This window comes from Callithrix jacchus, chromosome 2 (genome assembly GCF_049354715.1).
Source record: "Callithrix jacchus isolate 240 chromosome 2, calJac240_pri, whole genome shotgun sequence".
NCBI classification, from domain to species: Eukaryota; Metazoa; Chordata; class Mammalia; order Primates; family Cebidae; genus Callithrix; species Callithrix jacchus.
In genome coordinates, this window is record NC_133503.1 from 43,378,110 (window position 1) to 43,397,859 (window position 19,750).

Below are 19,750 nucleotides of genomic sequence, written 5' to 3' on the forward strand. Positions count from 1 at the left end.
CAAGGTTTGAGTCTCCACAGAGGCCCTAGTAACTCCCAGCATAAGCTGTGGCAATGATAACGATTTTTGTATCCTCACCTGGGTCAGACCCCTGTTATCTGTCACCTGCACAACACACCTGCCTCCTTGTTATGCTCTCCATTGCCCGTCTGGTAAAAACCACTGTTCTGTTTATATCATGCAGTGATGTCACTCACTGGCCGTGGGATAAAATACAATCCCTTTGACATGGATAAGCCTGATAAATCTGATGTTCTCCTACATTTGGCTTTGACTTATACTGCCCTGGTCTCACTTTTGGTGGTTTAATAGTTTAAAACCCATGTGGAAATAAACAGCGTAGGATTCCTAACCCCTACTATATCCACAAATCAGTTCTATGTTGATTAAATGCCAAAGTATATGAATCATTTTTAATATTTTTATAGAAAATTCTAGGAAATCTAGGAAATGTGTGTGACTTTTATGTAGGAAATGGCTTTAAAATGAAACACGAGTGCAAACGATAAGGTCGATATTTATGTATTTGAATCTTGTCAATAAAAAGTTTGTCAAAAACATTTATTTTAAGTTAAAAAGTTCAAAGTCTGGTAGAAGACATCTACAACATAAATAAGTCACAGAAGAGCAAAATCCAGAATAAAAGTAACCCCAACATGTTGATTAAAAAAAGTAATAGCCTAATTAAAAGAACTGGCAAATGTAAGAAGTGTAGAAGGAAAAACTTGAATATCAAATAAACTTGAAAATTGTGTTTCATCTCACTGGTAATACATGAAATGGCATTTAAATATAATTCAATTCTAACGCATACTGATTAGATTTACAAAAATGTCACAATTTGATAATGTCAGTTGTTGGAGTATGTGGAATAAGAGAAACTTGTAAATCAGTATATACCTGCTTTGGAGAACAGTTTAGTAATACCTAGCTAAGCTGAAGAAGTGTAATATTTTTGTCAATAACTAGGATCATTGAAATGTTCGTTCCCATGATTCAAATTTTCAGCATATGTCCTAGAGAAAGTCCTGCAGATTTCCACGTGAGCACTTGGGTAATATATAGAAAACATGTAGTGTAGTGTGGGAGAAACACTAGTGTAGTGTGGGGGAAAAAAGAGCTTCAACAACAACAAAAAAACTGTGATGTTTGCTTAAAATTGAATAGGTAAATAAAATGTGATGTTTTATTAAAACTGAATAATATCAAATTGTAAAATTGAAGGCACTATAGCTATACATATAAAAATGGATGAAGATCATAGCATACATTTAAATGAAAAAGCAATTTTATGAGGAATACATAAATTACAGTGCTGCATGTGGAAACTAAAACTAAACAATACTTTATATTATTTGGGTTAAACATATATATTAAAAGTATAAAAAATGGATGATATGTAAACCCTGCATTCTGAATATTGGTTACTTGTAACAAGGGATAAAGGAAAGGAATGCATTCATCAGATTGTTAGGAAATTTTTATTCTGTTGGCAATATATTCTTTCTTGAGGTGTGTGTTTTTTAAAAATTATTTTTTATATGTTTCCCACATATTTTATATTATCTTCTAATTAAAAATAGATGTAATGGCTTCTTAAAGATTTTGGTGAAAAATAAATGAACCAAATAATTATCGTATGGTTAAATATATACAGACTAGACTTTCAAGTAGTTTCTATCCCCTTCTTTTTCTCTTCTATCTTGTTGGTGGGAATCACTTTCTTCTGGGTTCTTTTCCCTTGTGTCTATTTTAATAAGTGAGGAGTGTGGTAGCAAATGTGTGTACTCTAACTTATAGCCTAGATTCAAATTTGTGATATTGGTCATACCTGAGCTGTCATCTAGTGTTAATTACTCAATCTCTTTGTGCCTCAATTTTTTCCATATGAACAATAAAGAGAGAAATTACATTCATGTTGCAAATTTAATTGTATGATAATTTAATCTAGATGAAATTTTTAATGTAGATTCTGGCTGAAAACAAGGTCCATTAATCTGTCTATTTTGTAACCAACCAGTTAAAAATCAGACTGCCTGTTAATGACATAAAGTCTACCAAGATTAAGATATATCTTTTAGGAATATTCATTGTGTGTCATGCACTGTACCAAATTATGTGTTTGATACATTATCTCATTGAATACTCACAATATAAGAGTAAGGTACTAACATTATCTAATTTGCAGATATAGAAATGGATGTATAGTACCTAAATGGGTCCTGAGATAAAGTAGAAGAATCTGGATACAAATTTATTCTGGTATAATCTAAAGCCCAATATTTTAATATTAAATTTTGTCTTCTAGTTTTATGCTGCTTCTTTAATGCCTTCCAAATGTACGATAAAGGTGGAATAATGAAATGTTGGTTCTTCTCACTGACTAATGATGTCATTGTCTTGTGAAAGGAGTGTTGCTTTTCTTTATTTTCTTTATTTATTTTACTTTAAGTTCTGGGATATATGGGCAGGACGTGCAGGTTTGTTACATAGATATACATGTACCATGGTGGTTTGCTGCATCTGTCAACCCAACATACAGGTTTGAAGCCCCTCATGCATAAGGTATTTGTCCTAATGATCTCCCTCCCCTTGTCCCCCCATCCCTCAACACACCCCGGTGTGTGATGTTCCCCTCCCCATGTCCATGTGTTCTCATTGTTCAACTTCCGAAGTGGTGCTTTTCTTTCTTTCCTTTTTCGAATAAGTAAATGCTCATTTTATGTTAAATGAGTCTGTATCCATTGGTGGTTATCAATGTAGGCTCTATCTATTGGAATGCGAGTCAACCTTTTAGCACTAGAAGTTCTTTTTCATAGAAGTGTGTTTGGAATAAAAATCTGATAGAAGTCCATCCAAAGTATGTAGGTTCTTTAGGGAATTAAATCTGTTGCACAAGATCTTTTGGGCATTTTAAAAAATTGTTTAACTGTGTTTGCTTTTCTTCTAAAACACTGATTCAGGTGTGTGTAAATAGCTCAGTGAAGAGAAAAAAACAAGGAAGAAAAAATAAAACAATGAAACCAGTTGCTTGGCATTGCATCAGTAAATGATCAACTGATATTTTAAAACTTTCAACCAGAAATTGTTTCACATAAACTATATATATATATATATATATATATATATTTTTTTTTTTTTTGAGACAGAGTCTCACTCTGTCGCCAGGTGCCAGGCTGGAGTGCAGTGGCATGATCTCGGCTCACTGCAACCTCCCCGTCCTGGGTTCAGATAGTTCTCCTGCCTCAGCCGCCTGAGTAGCTGGGACTACAGGTGCATGCCACCATGCCCAGCTAATTTTTGTATTTTTAGTTGAGACGGGGTTTCTCCATGTTGGTCAGCATGGTCTTCATCTCTTGACCTTCTGATCTGCCCACCTCGGCCTCCCAAACTGCTGGAATTACAGGCGTGAGCCACCACGCCCAGTCCTAAACTATATTTTTAATCTGTGAAAAAGACAACTTACATAGTTTTAAAAATAGGAAAAAGAAGTTTTCAGGAGAAATGTGTGTTTCTGTGTGTTGGAAGGAGGGTATATAGTGACTGCATTCATCCAGAATTGCTATATTCAGCATTTCCAAAGCTGTATTTCATCAGGGTTTATAGCGGCACTCGAAGCCACTATTAGTAAGTTAAGCAACCTATCAATCACCCCTGCACCCCAAGTCACATCAAAGAAAAAAGCAAAATCCTCCACATTTTGTTGTTTAGGTCTACTTTGAAACTTTCTGAGTTAGAGTCAAATAATGCCATGACTATTAATATAAAGAGGTGATATATTAATAATCTCTTTTATTTTCAAGGTAAAAGGACTAGTAGTAAGTTCATAGTAACTGTGGGCTTAGGAAAAAATGAATAGTTATGTCCAGATTATTACCAGTCATTATCTATGTATAATGCCTTTAGTCTACTAGGCTTCACCAAGTATGATTTTTTTCCCCTTGATATTCAAAAATGTATCATGTGACTTAACAACCTCTCGAAATTTTGTTCACCTTAGTTTGAAACATACTGCATTGTTCTAGTCATTAATATCTGTTTTATAGTTGCAGTCCTTCTCCTATGATGCATGTCAATGGCATCAGTGCAGTCTGCCAGTATATAAATCCTACCCATCTCTGTACCATGTGGAGGTTTAAACATTTCATGACATGATACATTGCCAAGCATCTCACTTATCTTCTCATATTTATGCTGTCAAAGTCCCTAAATAATATGTTTTATTCTACTTCACAGATATAAATCTTCAAGAATATGTATTTTTAATGGTGTTCTTCTTTAGAAGTATTTTAGATGTACAAAATGGTTTCACTGAACTTATGGAGTAAGAGCCCAATAGATTGTTGGTTATGTAGAATTTATGAATGCTCTGTTGAACTTTAATTTGAATGAAGCCAGCTACACAAGTCACATCAATTTTCGAAGTCTCATTACTGGCATTCTAATGAACAGGTATTAACAACTTGTTTGTTGTTGTTTGTTGCTTTTGTTGTGCTTGCTAATGAGTTTTTTACCAGAGAGGTACCACATGAATCATTTCTTCAACAGCCTATTTTGTTACACACTATGGGCTGAACAATGAAGATAAAGCAACAAACAAGACAAAGTTCCTGCAACTGTAGAACTTTCATATTTGTGAAGAAATAGGCACTTGACAAATAATGACAGTTATGTTCCCTTATCTCCCTTCTATGGAGCATTGAGCCCATTGCTTTCCAAACAGCTGGAGTTGTACCACATACAGATCAGGATTTCTTCGCTACGTATAAAGAGAAATGGAGTCTTTTCAGTATGCCCAAAAGGAGGTGATAAGGAACTTAACCATATATTTTCACATCTAGTTTGTAGCATGTTGAAATCCTAATTGACAAGGGCTGAGAGGCGGAGCAAACTGGCCAAATAGAAAGCTCTACCAATTGTTTTCCTGAGCAAGAACACCAAGTTAACAGCCTTCTTTAAGAAAAAAAACATTTTCCTAAGAAATAAAAAATAGGTGAGCCCTCATAGTATCTAGTCTTAACTTCACATTGCTTTAGGAGGCACTGAAGAGGTAGAAAAAACAGTCCTGGCTGGGTGCAATGGCTCACACCTGTAATCCCAGCAGTTTGGGAGCCCGAGGTGAGCAGATCATCTGAGGTCGGGAGTTCAAGGCCTGGCCAGCAAGGTGAAACCCCAACTCTACTAAAAATGCAAAAATTAGCCAGGATGCAAAAATAGCCACATGCCTATAATCCCAGCTACTCAGGAAGCTGAGATAGGAGAATCACTTGAACCCAGGAGACGGGAATTGTGGTGAGCCGATATTGCACTACTGCACTCCAGCCTGGGAGACAGAGCAAGACTCTGTCTCAAAAAAAAAAAAAAAAAGTAAAGAAAAGAAAGAAAAGAAATGAAGAAAACACAGTCCTGTATTGCAGATGCCACCTCTCCTCCACTCTGGGAGCAGCTGTGTGCTGTGGAGAGTATCTCTGGGTGCTGGGAGAGGGAGAATGCAGTCATTGTGAGGAAGCTAACTCAGTTCTGCCCTGTTAAAGCAGAAAGGAAAACCCAACCAAACTCAGCTGACACCTGTCCACAGAGGGAGCATTTAAACCAGCCCTAGCCAAAGGGGAATCTCCCATCCCAACAGTCTCCACTTGAATGCCTGCAAACCTCAGCACCGAGAGCTGTAGCCACTCTATGTCTCCAAGTAAACTTGAAAGGCAATCTCAGCCATAAAAGGTGCAACTTGTAGGCAAGTCCTAGGGCTGAACTAGAACCAGAGACAGTAGATTCGTGGGCACACAACCTACTGAAACATCAGCTGTGGCAGCCAAGGGAGTGCTGGCATCACCATTCCCCTAACCCCAAGATGCATAGCTTGTGGCTCCAAAAGAGACTCTTTCTTCCACTTGAGGAAAAGAGAGGGAAGAGTGGGAAGGACTTTGTCTTGCGCCTTAAATACCAGCCGAGCCACAGCAGGATAGTGCACTGGTCAGAGCCTTAAGGACCCATTCCAGGCCCTAGCTCCAAGATGACATTTCTAGACATACCCTGTGCCAGAAGAGAACTGGCTGCCTTGAAGGAAAGGACCCAGTCCTGGCAGCCTTTATCACCTGCCAACTGAAGAGTCCGTGGGCCCTGAATAACCAGCAGTGATGCCTGGGTACCACATCCAGGGCCTTGATGAGCCCCTGAGACTTTTTGGCTTCAGGGGAGAGTCAGCACATTACCAGCTGTGGTGGCTGTAGGGCAAAACTCCTTGTGGTTGAGAAAAGCAGAGGCAAAAGTAAAGGAGACTTTGTCTTGCACCTTAAGTAGCAAAGCAACCACGGTGGGGTAGAGCACCAAGAGGGCTCCTGATGGACTCTTGGATGACATTTCTGGACCTGCCCTGGGCTAGAGGGGAGTCCATTGCTCTGAAGAGTTAGTCCCAGGCCACGTAACACTTACCACAAGCTAACATAAGAGTCTGAGGGCCTAAGGGAGCATTTGTGGAAGCCTGGAAGTACTCCTCATTGCCAGGGGTGCTGGTGGCTATGGGCGATGTTCTTCTGCCTTTTCAATGGGAAGGAAAGAGTGGGAAAGACTGTGGCTTGTGACTTGAATGCCAAATCATACCCAATATAATAGAACACCAGGTAGACTTCTAAGGTCTAGAAGACTACCTGGTGTAGATTTCTAAGGAGTCAAAACTTACCTGACTCCTTACCCTGACTCCCGGACCACACTACTAAACCCACCTGGAGCCTAAGAGATCTCGGTGCCCTGAAGGGAAGGACACAGGCCTGGCTGGCTTTGCCACCTGCTGATTATGGAGCCCTAGACCTTGAGTAAACATAGTCAGTAGCCAGGGAGTGGTTATAGCAGGCTTTGTGTGGCACCCAGCACTGTGCTGCTTCAAGTCTGATTCAGCACAATCATAGTGGCAGTGGCCACAGGGTGCTTGTGTCACTGCCCTCCAAGCTTCAGGTGACTCAGAACAGAGAGAGAGATTCTGTAAGTTTGGAAGAGAGTTAGAGAAGAGAGCAAGAGTCTCTTCCTGGTAATCCAGAGAATTCTCTTGGATCTTGTCTAAGACCATCAAGGTAGTACTTCTGAGAGTCTGCAAGAACCACAGTGTTACTAGGTCTGGGGTGTCCCTAAAGAAAACACAGCTTGGATCACAACACCCAAGTTCTGTCAAATAGTTGAAAAGCCTTTTCAAGAAGGGTGACTACAAATAAGCCCATCCAGTGAAGACCTGCAATAAATACCTAACTCTTCAATGCCCAGACACTGAAGGACAGCTTCAACACCATCCATGGAAACATGACCTCACCAAATGAAATGAATAAGGCACCAGGGATCAATCCTGGAGAAACAGAGAATGGGACCTTTCAGACATAATCCAAAATATTAGATTGGAGAAAATAGAAAGTAATTCAAGATAACACAGAGAAGGAATTTCAAATTCTATCAGATAAATCTAACAGAGATTGAAATAATTTAAAAGAATCAAGCAGAAATTCTGGAGCTGAAAATGCAATTGGCATCCTGAAGAATGCATCAGTCTTTTAATAGCAGAATTGATCAAGCAGAAAAAAGAAATAGTGGGCTTGAAAACAGACTGTTTGAAAATATACAGTCAGAGGAGACAAAAGTAAAAAGTAATTTACTGTACAAAAGTAAAGAGAATAAAAAACAATAAAGCATGACTACAGTATCTAGAAAACACCTTCAAAGGGTTTTCTAAGATATACTGATTGGCCTTAAAGAGGACACAGAGAAAGAGATAGAGGGAGGAAATTTATTCAAAGAGATAACAGAGAACTTCTCAAACCTAAAGAAAGATATTAATATCCAAGTACAAGAACAAGAAGGTTATTGAATGCTAAGTGTATTTAACCCCTGAAAAGACAACCTCAAGGCATTTAATAATCAAATTCCCAAAAGTCAAGGATAAAGAAAGGATCCTAAAAGCAGCAAGAGAAAAGAAACAAATAGCCTAAAATGGAGCTCAAATACATCTGGCATTTCACTGACTTTTCAGTGAAAATTTTACAGACCAGGAGAGATTGGCACGACATATTTAAAGTGCTGAAGGAAAATAATTTTTATCCTAGAATAGTATACTTGGAAAACATATCCTTCAAAGATAAAGAAGAAATAAAGACTTTGCCAGGCAAAAGCTAAGGGATTTTATCAGTACCAGACCCATCCTACAAGAAATGCTAATGCAAGTACTTCAATCAGAAAGAAAAGAACATTAATGAGCAATAAATAATCATCTGAAGGTACAAAACTTACTGGTTATAGTAAGTACACAGAAAAACACAGAATATAATAATACTTAATTGTGGTGTGTAAACTATTCTTATTGTAAGTAGAAAGACTAAATGATGAGCCAATGAAAAATAATAACTACAATGATTTTTCAAGACATAGAAGAATAAAAACTTAAAAAGTAGGAGGGCCAAAGTTAAGGCATATAATTTTGATTAGTTTTCTTGTTGCTTGTTTATGAAAACAGTGTTAAATTGTTATCAGGTTAAAATAATAGGTTGTAAGATAGATTTTGCAATCCTCATGGTAACCTCAAACCAATGGATACACACACACACAAAAATAAAAAGCAAGAAACAAAATCCTATCACTGGAGAAAACATCTTCATTAGAGAAAAACATGACTGGAAGAAGGAAGAGAAGGTCACAAAATAATCAGAAAACAAATAACAAAATGGAGTAAGTTCTTGCTTATCAATAATATTGAGTATAAATAGACTAAACTCTCCAATCAAAAGACATAACTGCCTGAATGGATTAAAAAAAGGACTCCTTGATCTGTTGCCTACACAAAACACATTTCATCTATAAAAACACACATAGACTGTAAATAAAGGGATGGAATATCTATGTGTGTCTTTATAGGTGAAAAATAAAGACATCCCATGCCAATGGAAGGCAAAAAAGAATAGGAGTTACTATACCTATTATATCAGAAAAAGTAGATTTCAAGGAAAAAACCTATAAGAACAGACAAAATGGTCACTATATAATAATAAAAGGGTCAATTCATCAAATAGATATAACAATTCTATATGTGCCTAACATGGGAGCACCCAGATATATAGAAAAAATATTATTAGAGCTAAAGAGACAGATAGGCCCCAGTACAATAATAGCTGGAGACTTCCACACCTTGTTTTTGTCACTGAACAGATCTTCTAGACAGAAAATAAACAAAGAAACATCAGAGCTAATCTGCACTATAGACCAAAGGGATCTAATAGATACTTACAGAACACTTCATTTAAGAGGGACGGCATTCACATTCTTTTCCTCAGCACATGGATCATTCTCAAGGCAAATCAAATCTACAATGAGATATCATCACCCCAGTTAAAATGGCTTTTATCCAAAGACAGGCAATAACAAATTCTGGCAAGGATGTGGAGGAATGAGAACTGTTGCACACTGTTAGTGGAAATGTAAAATTCGTACAGCTAACTTTTCTCTATGGAGAAAAGTTTGGAGGTTCCTCAAAATACTAAAAATAGAGCTACCTTATGATGCAGCCATTCCTCTGTTGGGTATATACCCCAAAGTAAGGAAATAAGTATATTGAAGGGATATTTGCACTCCTTTGTTTGTTGCAGACCTGTTTACAATAGCTGAGATTTGAAGGCAACCTAAGTGTCCGTTAACAAATGAATGGAGAATGAAAATGCGGTACAAATACACAATGGAGTACTATTCAGGCATAAAAAAGAATGAGAGTTAGTTATTTCAACAACAATGATGCAACTGGAGCTCATTATGTTAAGTGAAATAAGCCAGGCACAGCAAGACAAACTTCATGTTCTCATTATTTGTGAGATCTAAAAATCAAAACAATTGAACTCGTGGACATAGAGAGTAGAAGGATGGTCCTAAGGAGGACACTATGGGGCTGGGGGAAGGTGAGGATGCCTAACGGGTACCAAAAAAATCGTTAAAAAATGAATAAGAGCTACTATTTGATAGCACAACAGGGTGACTATATTCAGTAGTGGATTGTTACTGAAAGGAGAAAGGCTTGAGAGGTTGGATACCCAATTCCTCATTATGTGTTTATTTGACATGGCATGCCTGTATCAAACATCTCATTTACCTCATAAATATATACCCTGCTATGTATTCCCAAAATCAGAAAAAGTATAAAACAAAGCAAAGTGCTGTCCATGGTGCTGAATGTATACTATAGCTGCAGAATAGATGGAAATGTTGTTTACTTGACTGCTGAACTAAATTTAATAGAACTCTCTGAGCAATTAACTGAATGCTAAAAATGCAAAAGTGAACATGGCACAGTCATGGTTTTCAAAAAGTTTACAGCCATGGTGAAAAAACTGGCCTTAAATGTTAATGTTAATACCTTTTAGGGTCAATTAATTCTGAACTCAGTATATTCTACTTGACCTAAGTATATGGTACTCAAAGAGCTTAAGTAATAAAATAAAACTTTGTGTGTTATGAGCAAAGACAATACTGATTAATTTTCTTTATCAACTTTTTTTATGCTACAAGTGATGATGGGCCAGGAAATGTTTTAATGTTTTAATCTACTTCCTAAACTGATCAAATGCAATGTTATTCGATACCTGTGCCACTTAAGTACTTTATGGGGCAGGTAAGCTTTAACTTCACAATGATGTAAACTTTGCTTATTGCCTTGAAATAAAGTACTAAACATATTAGGAATCTGAACTCTAATGTGATTCAAAAGTGACATTTTATAAATATAACTTTTAAATTGCCATTTTAATGCAGTCATCATTTATATGACACATCACAAGGATTATTAATAGAGCCAAAACTTGACTAATGAAAATATAAAATTATATAAGACAGGTAATAATGTAGAAATAATGAACACATCTGCAAGTCTAGAATAAAATTTTCACATTAGAGAAGAGTTGCCAAAGTCCGTGAGTCAATAAACCTTGGTCTTAGCATTAGAATATTAGTAGAGGCAATTATAAAATTTATTTAAAAGGAGGCATGTTACATGGCTACATTAGAGGTTAATTCCTTGAATCTTTACAAATGTATTATAGAAGAGGAACAACCGTAAAGTAAATATTGATGAAAGAGAAAATTAAACATGTTCCCTAGCAAAAAAATAATAATACCATTTATTGCAATACTCTCACATTGGAAACATCAGGACCATAATTCCAAAACCCAATGATTGTGGCCCTTATAATTGCTCATCTAAATGAAGAGAATGAATTTGAGTGTCTGCACTAGGAAACATATTGATTCTACATTTCTATTTATTTATGGGAAAGAAAGAAAACTAAACAGCATATTTCCCATCTGTTCTGCCTTCTTTTTCAGGGGAGATAAAATTATTTCCCCTTTCCATTAATTCTTCAAGTAGGACTTCTTCATAATCATTGATTGAAAAAAGGAAGAATTTGAACCAATAGCGTTTTCTTTGAGCAATGAAAACCATTAGCAACTGTGCTTATAAAATCACTTACCAGAGCTACCAATATATGTTTATTATGTAGATCAGAAATCATTAAAGTGCTCAATGTTACTTTTCAACTATCTAGAGAATACATTTTAAAACATACAGCATCATAAATGTGAAAAATGTAACTATCTTAATTTGCTTTTCTACTTTTTATATGGTAATGTTTGTTAATTTTAAGCATATGTATATATCATAATTTCAACTAATATCCTATGAATAGGCATTTAGATTGTTTCCAAGATTTTGTTACTATAAATTATCCGATAGTGAAAGAAGGTACAGAGTAAGTATACATTTTCATTTCTTCTCTCCTCTGACATAATAGAAATCTCAGACACAACATTCTGGCAGAATAAGATGTCCAGGACTTATATGCGACAGAATTAAAATTTGGATGACTTTCCATGTTTAACTACATTTATCCTTATAAACAGGAGAAATATCCATCCATTCATTCATTGAAAAAATATCCAATGCTTGTTATGTTACAGCCACTCTTGTAGGCACTTAGATAAAACCTCAAAGAAAAACAGACAAAAATTCTTGTAGTTATGGAGGTCTTTTCTTTTTGAAGACTCTTGCCTCATATAGTTTTCTGATTGTTAAATCATGTCATGTATTTGTGTCAGGAGATTTTATGATACCATTGCATTATGTTGGCATGGGAAGCAGGCATTGAGGAGATATTTTAGTGGCAGATCACCAGAAACTTGGGAAATGAAAACTTTGCATAATCCACATTTTAAAAGTGCTCTTTATCCAAAATTGTAAGTAAACATAGTCCCCATATTCTATTTGCATGATGTCAGTGGGAATGTGCCTCACAAAGTAAGAATTTGGGCTTTCCCACTTTACACTCAGTCTGATGTTTACATAAATGGATTTTGCCCTGAAATGGCCATATGATATCAACTTAGATTGTATATCTGAAGTTAAAAAAATCAGCTTATAAAAGTGAATCCTAATTTAAGTACTAGATCCTAAATATAAAATCAGTATTGTTGTATTTGGTATTCACATTTTCAAAATTTTAAACCTGAGTGTAATTTTAATGACTGCATAACGTTTTGCAAATATTTTCTCTGACTTTGATTAGATTCCATTTTAAATCTTGGCTAACATAACACTTATGTTATAGGGGCAACATAAACAAAAATCAGAAGTTTATTGTTTCCAGAATGGCAATGTATTATAATAATTATATTAAAGAATAAATAAAATTGTTAGGAGTTTGACACCTAATTACTAGATGGCTGGGAAGGCACCAAAATATGTGCCTGACCTAAAAAGTTCACAGATGAATTGGCAAGATATAATATGATATAAGAATTAATAAAAACATAAAGAATAATAATAGTTCTAGAAAAGAAATATATGTCATGGGGAAGTACACTATTATTATAATAAGTTGTTTACATGGAATACTCACCACTACTTTTTTCAGCTGCTGAGAGATAAATCATATTCAAATCATGTCACAGGTCAAGGAAGTCCAGAGATGCATCTACCTTCAAGTGTGGATGGATCTAGCAGCTCAATCAATGCCTTCAAAAAGACGAGTCTCTCCATATTTTGGCTATACTTTTCTCCACTTTGTGTCTGTCATCAGGAAGGCTCTTTCTGCAAAGAGGCAGATGTCGACTAGCTGCTTATTATTTACCACATTATTATTTGCCACGTTTTGGCTAACAATTAGCAATTCTAGGATAAAGATAACTCCAGTTTTCTTAAATAGTTCTAACAAAAGTCCTGGGATTTCATTTACTGATGCATGTTTGGTGATATATTTAATTTCTGACAAATCAATATTACTCTGATTTTGCAGATGTGCCTCGAAGGTCAGACTTTATAGTTAAAGAATTAATAAACTTCCTATCAACTACAATGAGATGATAAAGGAAACGGTGATTCCCTGTGGAGCAACTTGCTGCTAACCCAAGAAAAAGGGAATGGATATTGAGCAGGAAAATACGAAAGTCTACTACCTCATATTTTTTTCATTTGATCCTTGCAGCCACCCTCTGAGTTAGAAATTATTTTCTCCATGTAAGGATAAAGAAACTGAAGGTCAAAAACTGCAAATAACTTTTACAAAAGCGTAACAACAAAAGGTAGTAAGTATGAGATTCAAATTTTGTCTGACTTCATAACTCATGCCTTAAATGCTATATTACAGTGCTCTCATTAAACTTTTTACATCAATAACTGGTGAACAGAGGTGCAAACAAATGTTCCAAATCTCCTATTCAGCCTTGACTTTTCTGCAAAGTTTCATGTCAGAACACCTTTCTCTCTTGTTCTTGTTTCTGCTCATTTTATCCTGCTTTAGAGATTTACAGATTCTATTTAGAAGTTTCGTGTCCTACAATAAAATCCAAGGCGATAACATTGTGGTATCAAGCAGCTTAACTTCTTGGTTTTGTTCTCAAAGAGAGTTATTGACTATGACTATCCTGAGCACCGAGATCTTACTTTGCTTGACTCTGAATCCGTAATTTCTCATACAGTGCCTGGCATTCATCAATAGGACAATCATTCATCAATGTACTTGAGAAAAATAAAATGAAAATATTTCTGATCCCATGAAAGTAAACGTGGTTATGTGCTTCAGCCTGTACACACGACACTGATAGACTTAGTGGAAGTCTCAGATTTGCCTTCTGTTTCAATGTGTCCTTCACCAAGTAGCTAAAACTCTTTTGGGCTTCAATTCAATTCTCTTGTATGTAAAATAAAAATAATACTACCTACCTTTGAGGGTCATAATGAAGAATTTGAGATGTGTGCAGATTAATACAGGGTTTCCTGCACATAGGAAGAATTCAATAAATTATGACTGTTACTCGCACAAGTTATTTCATCAGTTATGGACAGGCAACAGAGTTTGAAAAAAATATTTAGATATATTTAATACAAAACTTTAGTAGAATTGATTATTTACACTTCAGGCACACAGCATATACCCAAGCAAGACGCAACAATTTGTGTGTCCTAACACTGTGGTCAGCCAAATTTCCTTACGATTTATTCACTCTGTATTCATAACACAAAGTGATCTCGTAAGGGTAAAATGCTGAATCTATTCTGGGAATATGTCCAGTTTTCCATTTCTCTCACTCCCAGAAAACTATTTGACTACAAACCTTTGTATTTTAAAATTCTTTACTTTTTATAGGTTACTTGTGCAATTCCCACTATCACTTTAAGAAGGGCTGTTTTTGGCTCACAAATCAGCTTTTATCATTATCCCAACTTATTTCTTCTCAAAAACATTTGCCATAATATTTTAATATAAAAGTGCTTTAAAAGTTGATGAGTTACTACGGTAAATAATTTATCAAAATTTTATTTAGCTATTATGTTGGTTTAAATATTTTCAATCTCAAGTGACAGAAACCTAATTGAAAACCGAGTTTCTCTCTCTTGGGTAAGAGAGAGAGAAGGAAGTAGGGAGAGAGAAGGAGAAAAGTAGAAAATTGTTGGCTTATGTAATTGAACATTTCAAGGGCAGGTGGTTTGAGCAAGGCTAGATGAAGACAAATAATCAATGTGTCTCTCAATCTCAGTTTTATTTTGTTTCTTATTGGCTCACTCTCAGGTAAGTTTTCACTTTGAGAATGTAAAATAAATAGCATCATAGGTTTGCATTTACCAATTCAGTAACCCCAGTGGAAAACGATCTTCACTTAATTTCTGTGAGAAGTATTAGGGTTGAATGCCACTCTTCTGCTTTGATGACAGCCTTCTGATGACCCAGAACTAGTCATAGGGAATAGGCTAAATACTTTGATAGGCCACATCTAGATAATTTCCCTCTTCTGGGAATATGAGATAGTGTCAAGCCCAGCTGAAACACAGGGGCACAGAGGCAAGAAGTGGTGGCCCCAAAAATTATCATGGGGTTCTATTAGCTTAAGAAAACCAAATGGATATTAGATTGGCAAAAATATGAGATGACTGTTTTACACATTCTTAAATTTTTCCCCAAAATTTATATTTAAAAAGTTAAAATTGTATTTTGATACAATAATGTCAAGAAGATTAGAAATCATTATAATTCCTGGTATACAGATGCTCCTCAACTTACGATAAAGTTGTGTCTTGATAAAACCATGGTACTAGGTTGAAAAGATCATAAGTTGAAATGTGCTTAATACATCTAACCTAGCAACCATCATAGCTTAACCTACTTTAAACATGCTCAGTACACTTACATAAGCCTGTGTTGGGAAAAAATCATCTAACAGAAGCCTATTTTATAATAAGGTATTGAATATCTCATGTAATTTATTAAATACTGTATATTATGTCATAATTGAACAGTTTTCCACCATAGTAAAGTCAAAAAATCCTAAGTCAAACCATCGTTAAGTCAGGAACTATGTGTAATCCAAAACCATATGTTTATATTACCCTTATTGCTTGTCAACATTATAAAAATGTGTGTGTGTGTCTGCGTGTGTATATACCTACTTGTTTTTCCTTTACCCTAAAACCAAGAAAGGAGTCTAAAACAAGAATCATATCCTCATAATTTAAATTTAAATACATTGTAAAGTAATTTGAAGGGAAAAATTCAATCACATCTCTATAACATGGCAAAAGCACTAAGATAATAAATGCATAGCAATTTACAGATAATTGATGATCATTTCTTTTGAAAAGAATCAGTTTGGCACCATTTTTCCCTGAGATTTATATGACCTTTTCCAACAGTAAGGTTGATCAAACTCTCAGAAAACCACATTGTCCTACAACAGAAGACAAGAGGTCACAAGGCAAAGACATTAAAACAGATTTATTTAATGTGTAACATGGAGGAGATTACAAATGACAGATAGGTTTTTATATCCTGTTCACCTGAATAATAGACTCCATGATAGATTTTCTTCCTTTTCACTGAGAGGCAAGAGACTTTGAAGCTATTGTCAGACCACAGACTACCTGGGAAGCTCAAGCCTTGGTCCAAAACTCTGCTGTACAGCATGAACCCACTAGCAGTGGGGGTGACTTGTTATCATAGAACACAGATATTAATACATAATAGATAAAGTTAGATCATGACTACTCACAGAGCAGGAGTTCAACTGATTTAACCACGCAGAAGAGAAATGTATTTTTAGTTTCAGAGCCAATTCATATATTTCTCAACAACTGCTGTGTGTGAAAAAATGTCTGGGGATGAATGTGGCTTATAATACAGAGGACAGCATGAATAATCTAACTGTCCAAGATTAGACAAAAAAGAATGAAACTGTCATGACAGAGGACATGTAAGGAAAATAACAATATTTTTATGCTGGAGAAGTGGAAAGCTTTCTCCCTTTCTCTAAATCCTTGGCCCAAATTAATACATAAACCTTTTATAAAATTAAATTGTAAGCAAGAAATCCATATGCTATAGTCACTGTCATTAGGCTATCACCATAATCGTCTCTTGAAAGGATTGAAAAAAATAAGTTATGCAATTATGCAATTTTCTAAAATTATTAATCCAGCAGAAAATAAGCTATTGTTCTAATAAAATATAACATGATCCTTGCATCTGGATCAGATAAAAGAACAAGGGCTCTGAATGAAGGTATTACTGGACTTACAGCCAGAAGAAGCAGATTTTAATCTAAGGGACTGGGGTTCTTGATAGCTAAGTAAATTGGGGCATGCTACCTGGTTTTCTCAATATGAGTTCCCTTCTCTAGTACAAGTGATAATTTCAATGTACCTACTGCAAGGGAGCATTGTGAAAAATAAATGAGGCAATAGAATCATAGAATGTCATTTTTACAGGGAATTGTCTTAATATTCGGTCCATATTCAGTGAATGAAGGTTGGCAAGCATCAGCTTACTTGTAAGACTATCTTCTTATAGGCCTTCTAAGATAGGAGAGATCCCAAATGACTTACAATATTTAATGGGTCCACTAAATTCCTGGAAAAACTGCTTGATCATGGAGGAAGTGAATCATCTCAAATATCTGAAGGAAAGTAAGTAATAAAGAGATAAGCCAAGTAAAGAGGAAAATAATACCAAAACTTTTTACTATGAGAAGCAAAAGACACCAATTTTGATAATCAAGGAAGATATTTGTACCGTATAACACCAAATAGATATTTGAAACATGCTTCTAAATGAGTTTTTAAAAATTTTCTTTCAAATGTTTAGAGTCTTAGAGAAAAATATTTCTATTTAATGTTTCTAAGTGAAAACAGTTCAACCATTGTGGAAGACAGTGTGGCTATTCCTTAAGGATCTAGAAACAGAAATACCATCTGACTCAGCAGATGGGTATACATTCCTGGCTGTATACCCAAAAAATTATAAATCATTCCATCTTAAAGGCACATACACATGTATGTTTATTCTAGCACTGTTTGCAATAGCAGAGACTTGGAACCAACCCAAATGCTCATCAATGATAGAATGAATAAAGAAAGTGTGGCAAATATACACCATGAAATACTATGCAGCCATAAAAAGGATGAATTCATGTCCTTTGCAGGGGCATGGTTGAAGCTGAAAACCATCATTCTCAGCAAAGTAACACAAGAACAGAAAACCAAACACCACATGTTCTTACTCATAAATGGGTGTTGAACAATGAGACCACATGGACACAGGGAGGGAAACATCACACACTGGTGCCTGTCGGGGGGTTGGGGAGCTAGAGGAGGGATAGCAGGGAGTGGGGGTATTGGGGAAAGATAACATTAGGAGATATACCTAATATAGATGACAGGGGATGGATGCAGCAAACCACCATGGCATGTGTATACCTATGCGACAAACCTGCACATTCTGCACATGTACCCCAGTACTTAAAGTATAATAAAAAAAGAAAACAGGGTAACTCATAGCCATTAAACAATGAGTTTCTTGAAACCTTGAGGAAAATGTCTGGGTATGTGTATATAAACAAACTGTGTTTGCAGTATAGGAAATAATATGCTTAAAAATCCTAAATATTCTAGTTTACAGGCACACAAAGATTATTCAAGACTTTTAAAGTAATAAGTAAGAAAAGCTCAACTCATATTTCTTTATGCAAAGTGGGAATCAGGGAGGGGGTACTCTAATGGACATGATAAGAGAAATCAAGGCAATAGTTATGGCTTTAGGCAATGCAGGGTATGAAGGTTCAAATAATGCCTTCAGTCTCCTCTTTGCTCTATTCTCTGTTTCCCTCAAGATTACCTTATTCTCTAGATCTCTGTTCATGATTGTACAGATTGTATAAGCTGCCCTAAGCTTCTGTTTGGACATGTAATTCCAAGAACTCTCCTCTTCTTGGAGGCTGCATCAATTACTTAAAAAGAAACACTAATTGATCCTTCTTGAAGGATGTACCTTTTTTTTTTTTTTTGGCAAACTGTTCTTTATTGCATGCTCTTATGGCCCGGTCTGTATTAAAGCCCCATCCCTATGTCTGGGAAGTAAGGATTGGGATTTATAGTTTTATAAATAGCATACGGAAGAGAGGAGGTATGGTTCTTAAAAGGTCAATTAAAAATAATAATAGTAAGAGCACTTGATGTCCCCCAGCAGTTTTTAAAAGGAGTTTATAACATATTTTTATAAGCATAAATATTGAGAGAGAAATAACAGCACCTCTTCCCTGATGTTATTGGAAAATTTGCATTTCTTAGTCAGGTTGGCCACCTGTGAGCTGTAATATTCTGGTTGGGATGTCAGAATATGATGGCAGCAGCCCATGAACTGATAAGATGTGAGCTTCTGCTGGGACTTGTAGTGAGTTTGAAGCTGAAACAAATGTGTGGTTTGAAAGTTAAGAAAATCAAACAATTCCTTTGACCCAGAATGGGATTAATGGAGGCAACTAATGTATCCACTCCTTTTTCATTGCATAGCAGAGCTCTGGCCTGCCCTGAATAGCAGGACTTCACACAGCAGGAATGCAGTGTTTACGCCATAATATACAGAGCCATAGTGAGATACCAGCACAGCCTGATGTAGTCTTTTAAAACAGATTTTTTAAAAATAAGCAAACACTTCCAGATCTCATCAACAACACCCTCTTGGAAGAGTCAAATAAAAATAAACACTATGAAACCGTGTCACAATAAGACATATGAATGGCCAACGGGTATATGAAAAAATGTTCAACATTACTAGTCACCCATGAAATGCAAGTTAAAAGCACAATGAGATTCCACCTTATACCAGTTAGAATGACTCATATCAAAAAAACAAAACATAACAAATGTGAAATTGTGGGGAAAAGGGAACCCTGGCATATCTTGTTGGTGGGA

General features: G+C 35.7%; 1 long non-coding RNA gene across 1 annotated transcript in view; it reads right to left on the bottom strand.

Moving 5' to 3' along the window:
- Positions 1-8,406: 8,406 nt before the first annotated feature.
- LOC118150315 (uncharacterized) overlaps positions 8,407-19,750 on the bottom strand; it is a 45,790-nt gene continuing 34,446 nt past the window's right edge. Inside the window, exons 2-5 of the long non-coding RNA XR_004738427.3 lie at positions 17,387-17,457; positions 14,234-14,287; positions 12,912-13,102; positions 8,407-9,335 (exon numbers count right to left, since the gene is read on the bottom strand). This is a non-coding gene — a long non-coding RNA (uncharacterized LOC118150315). The remainder of the gene's footprint in view (positions 9,336-12,911; positions 13,103-14,233; positions 14,288-17,386; positions 17,458-19,750) is intronic.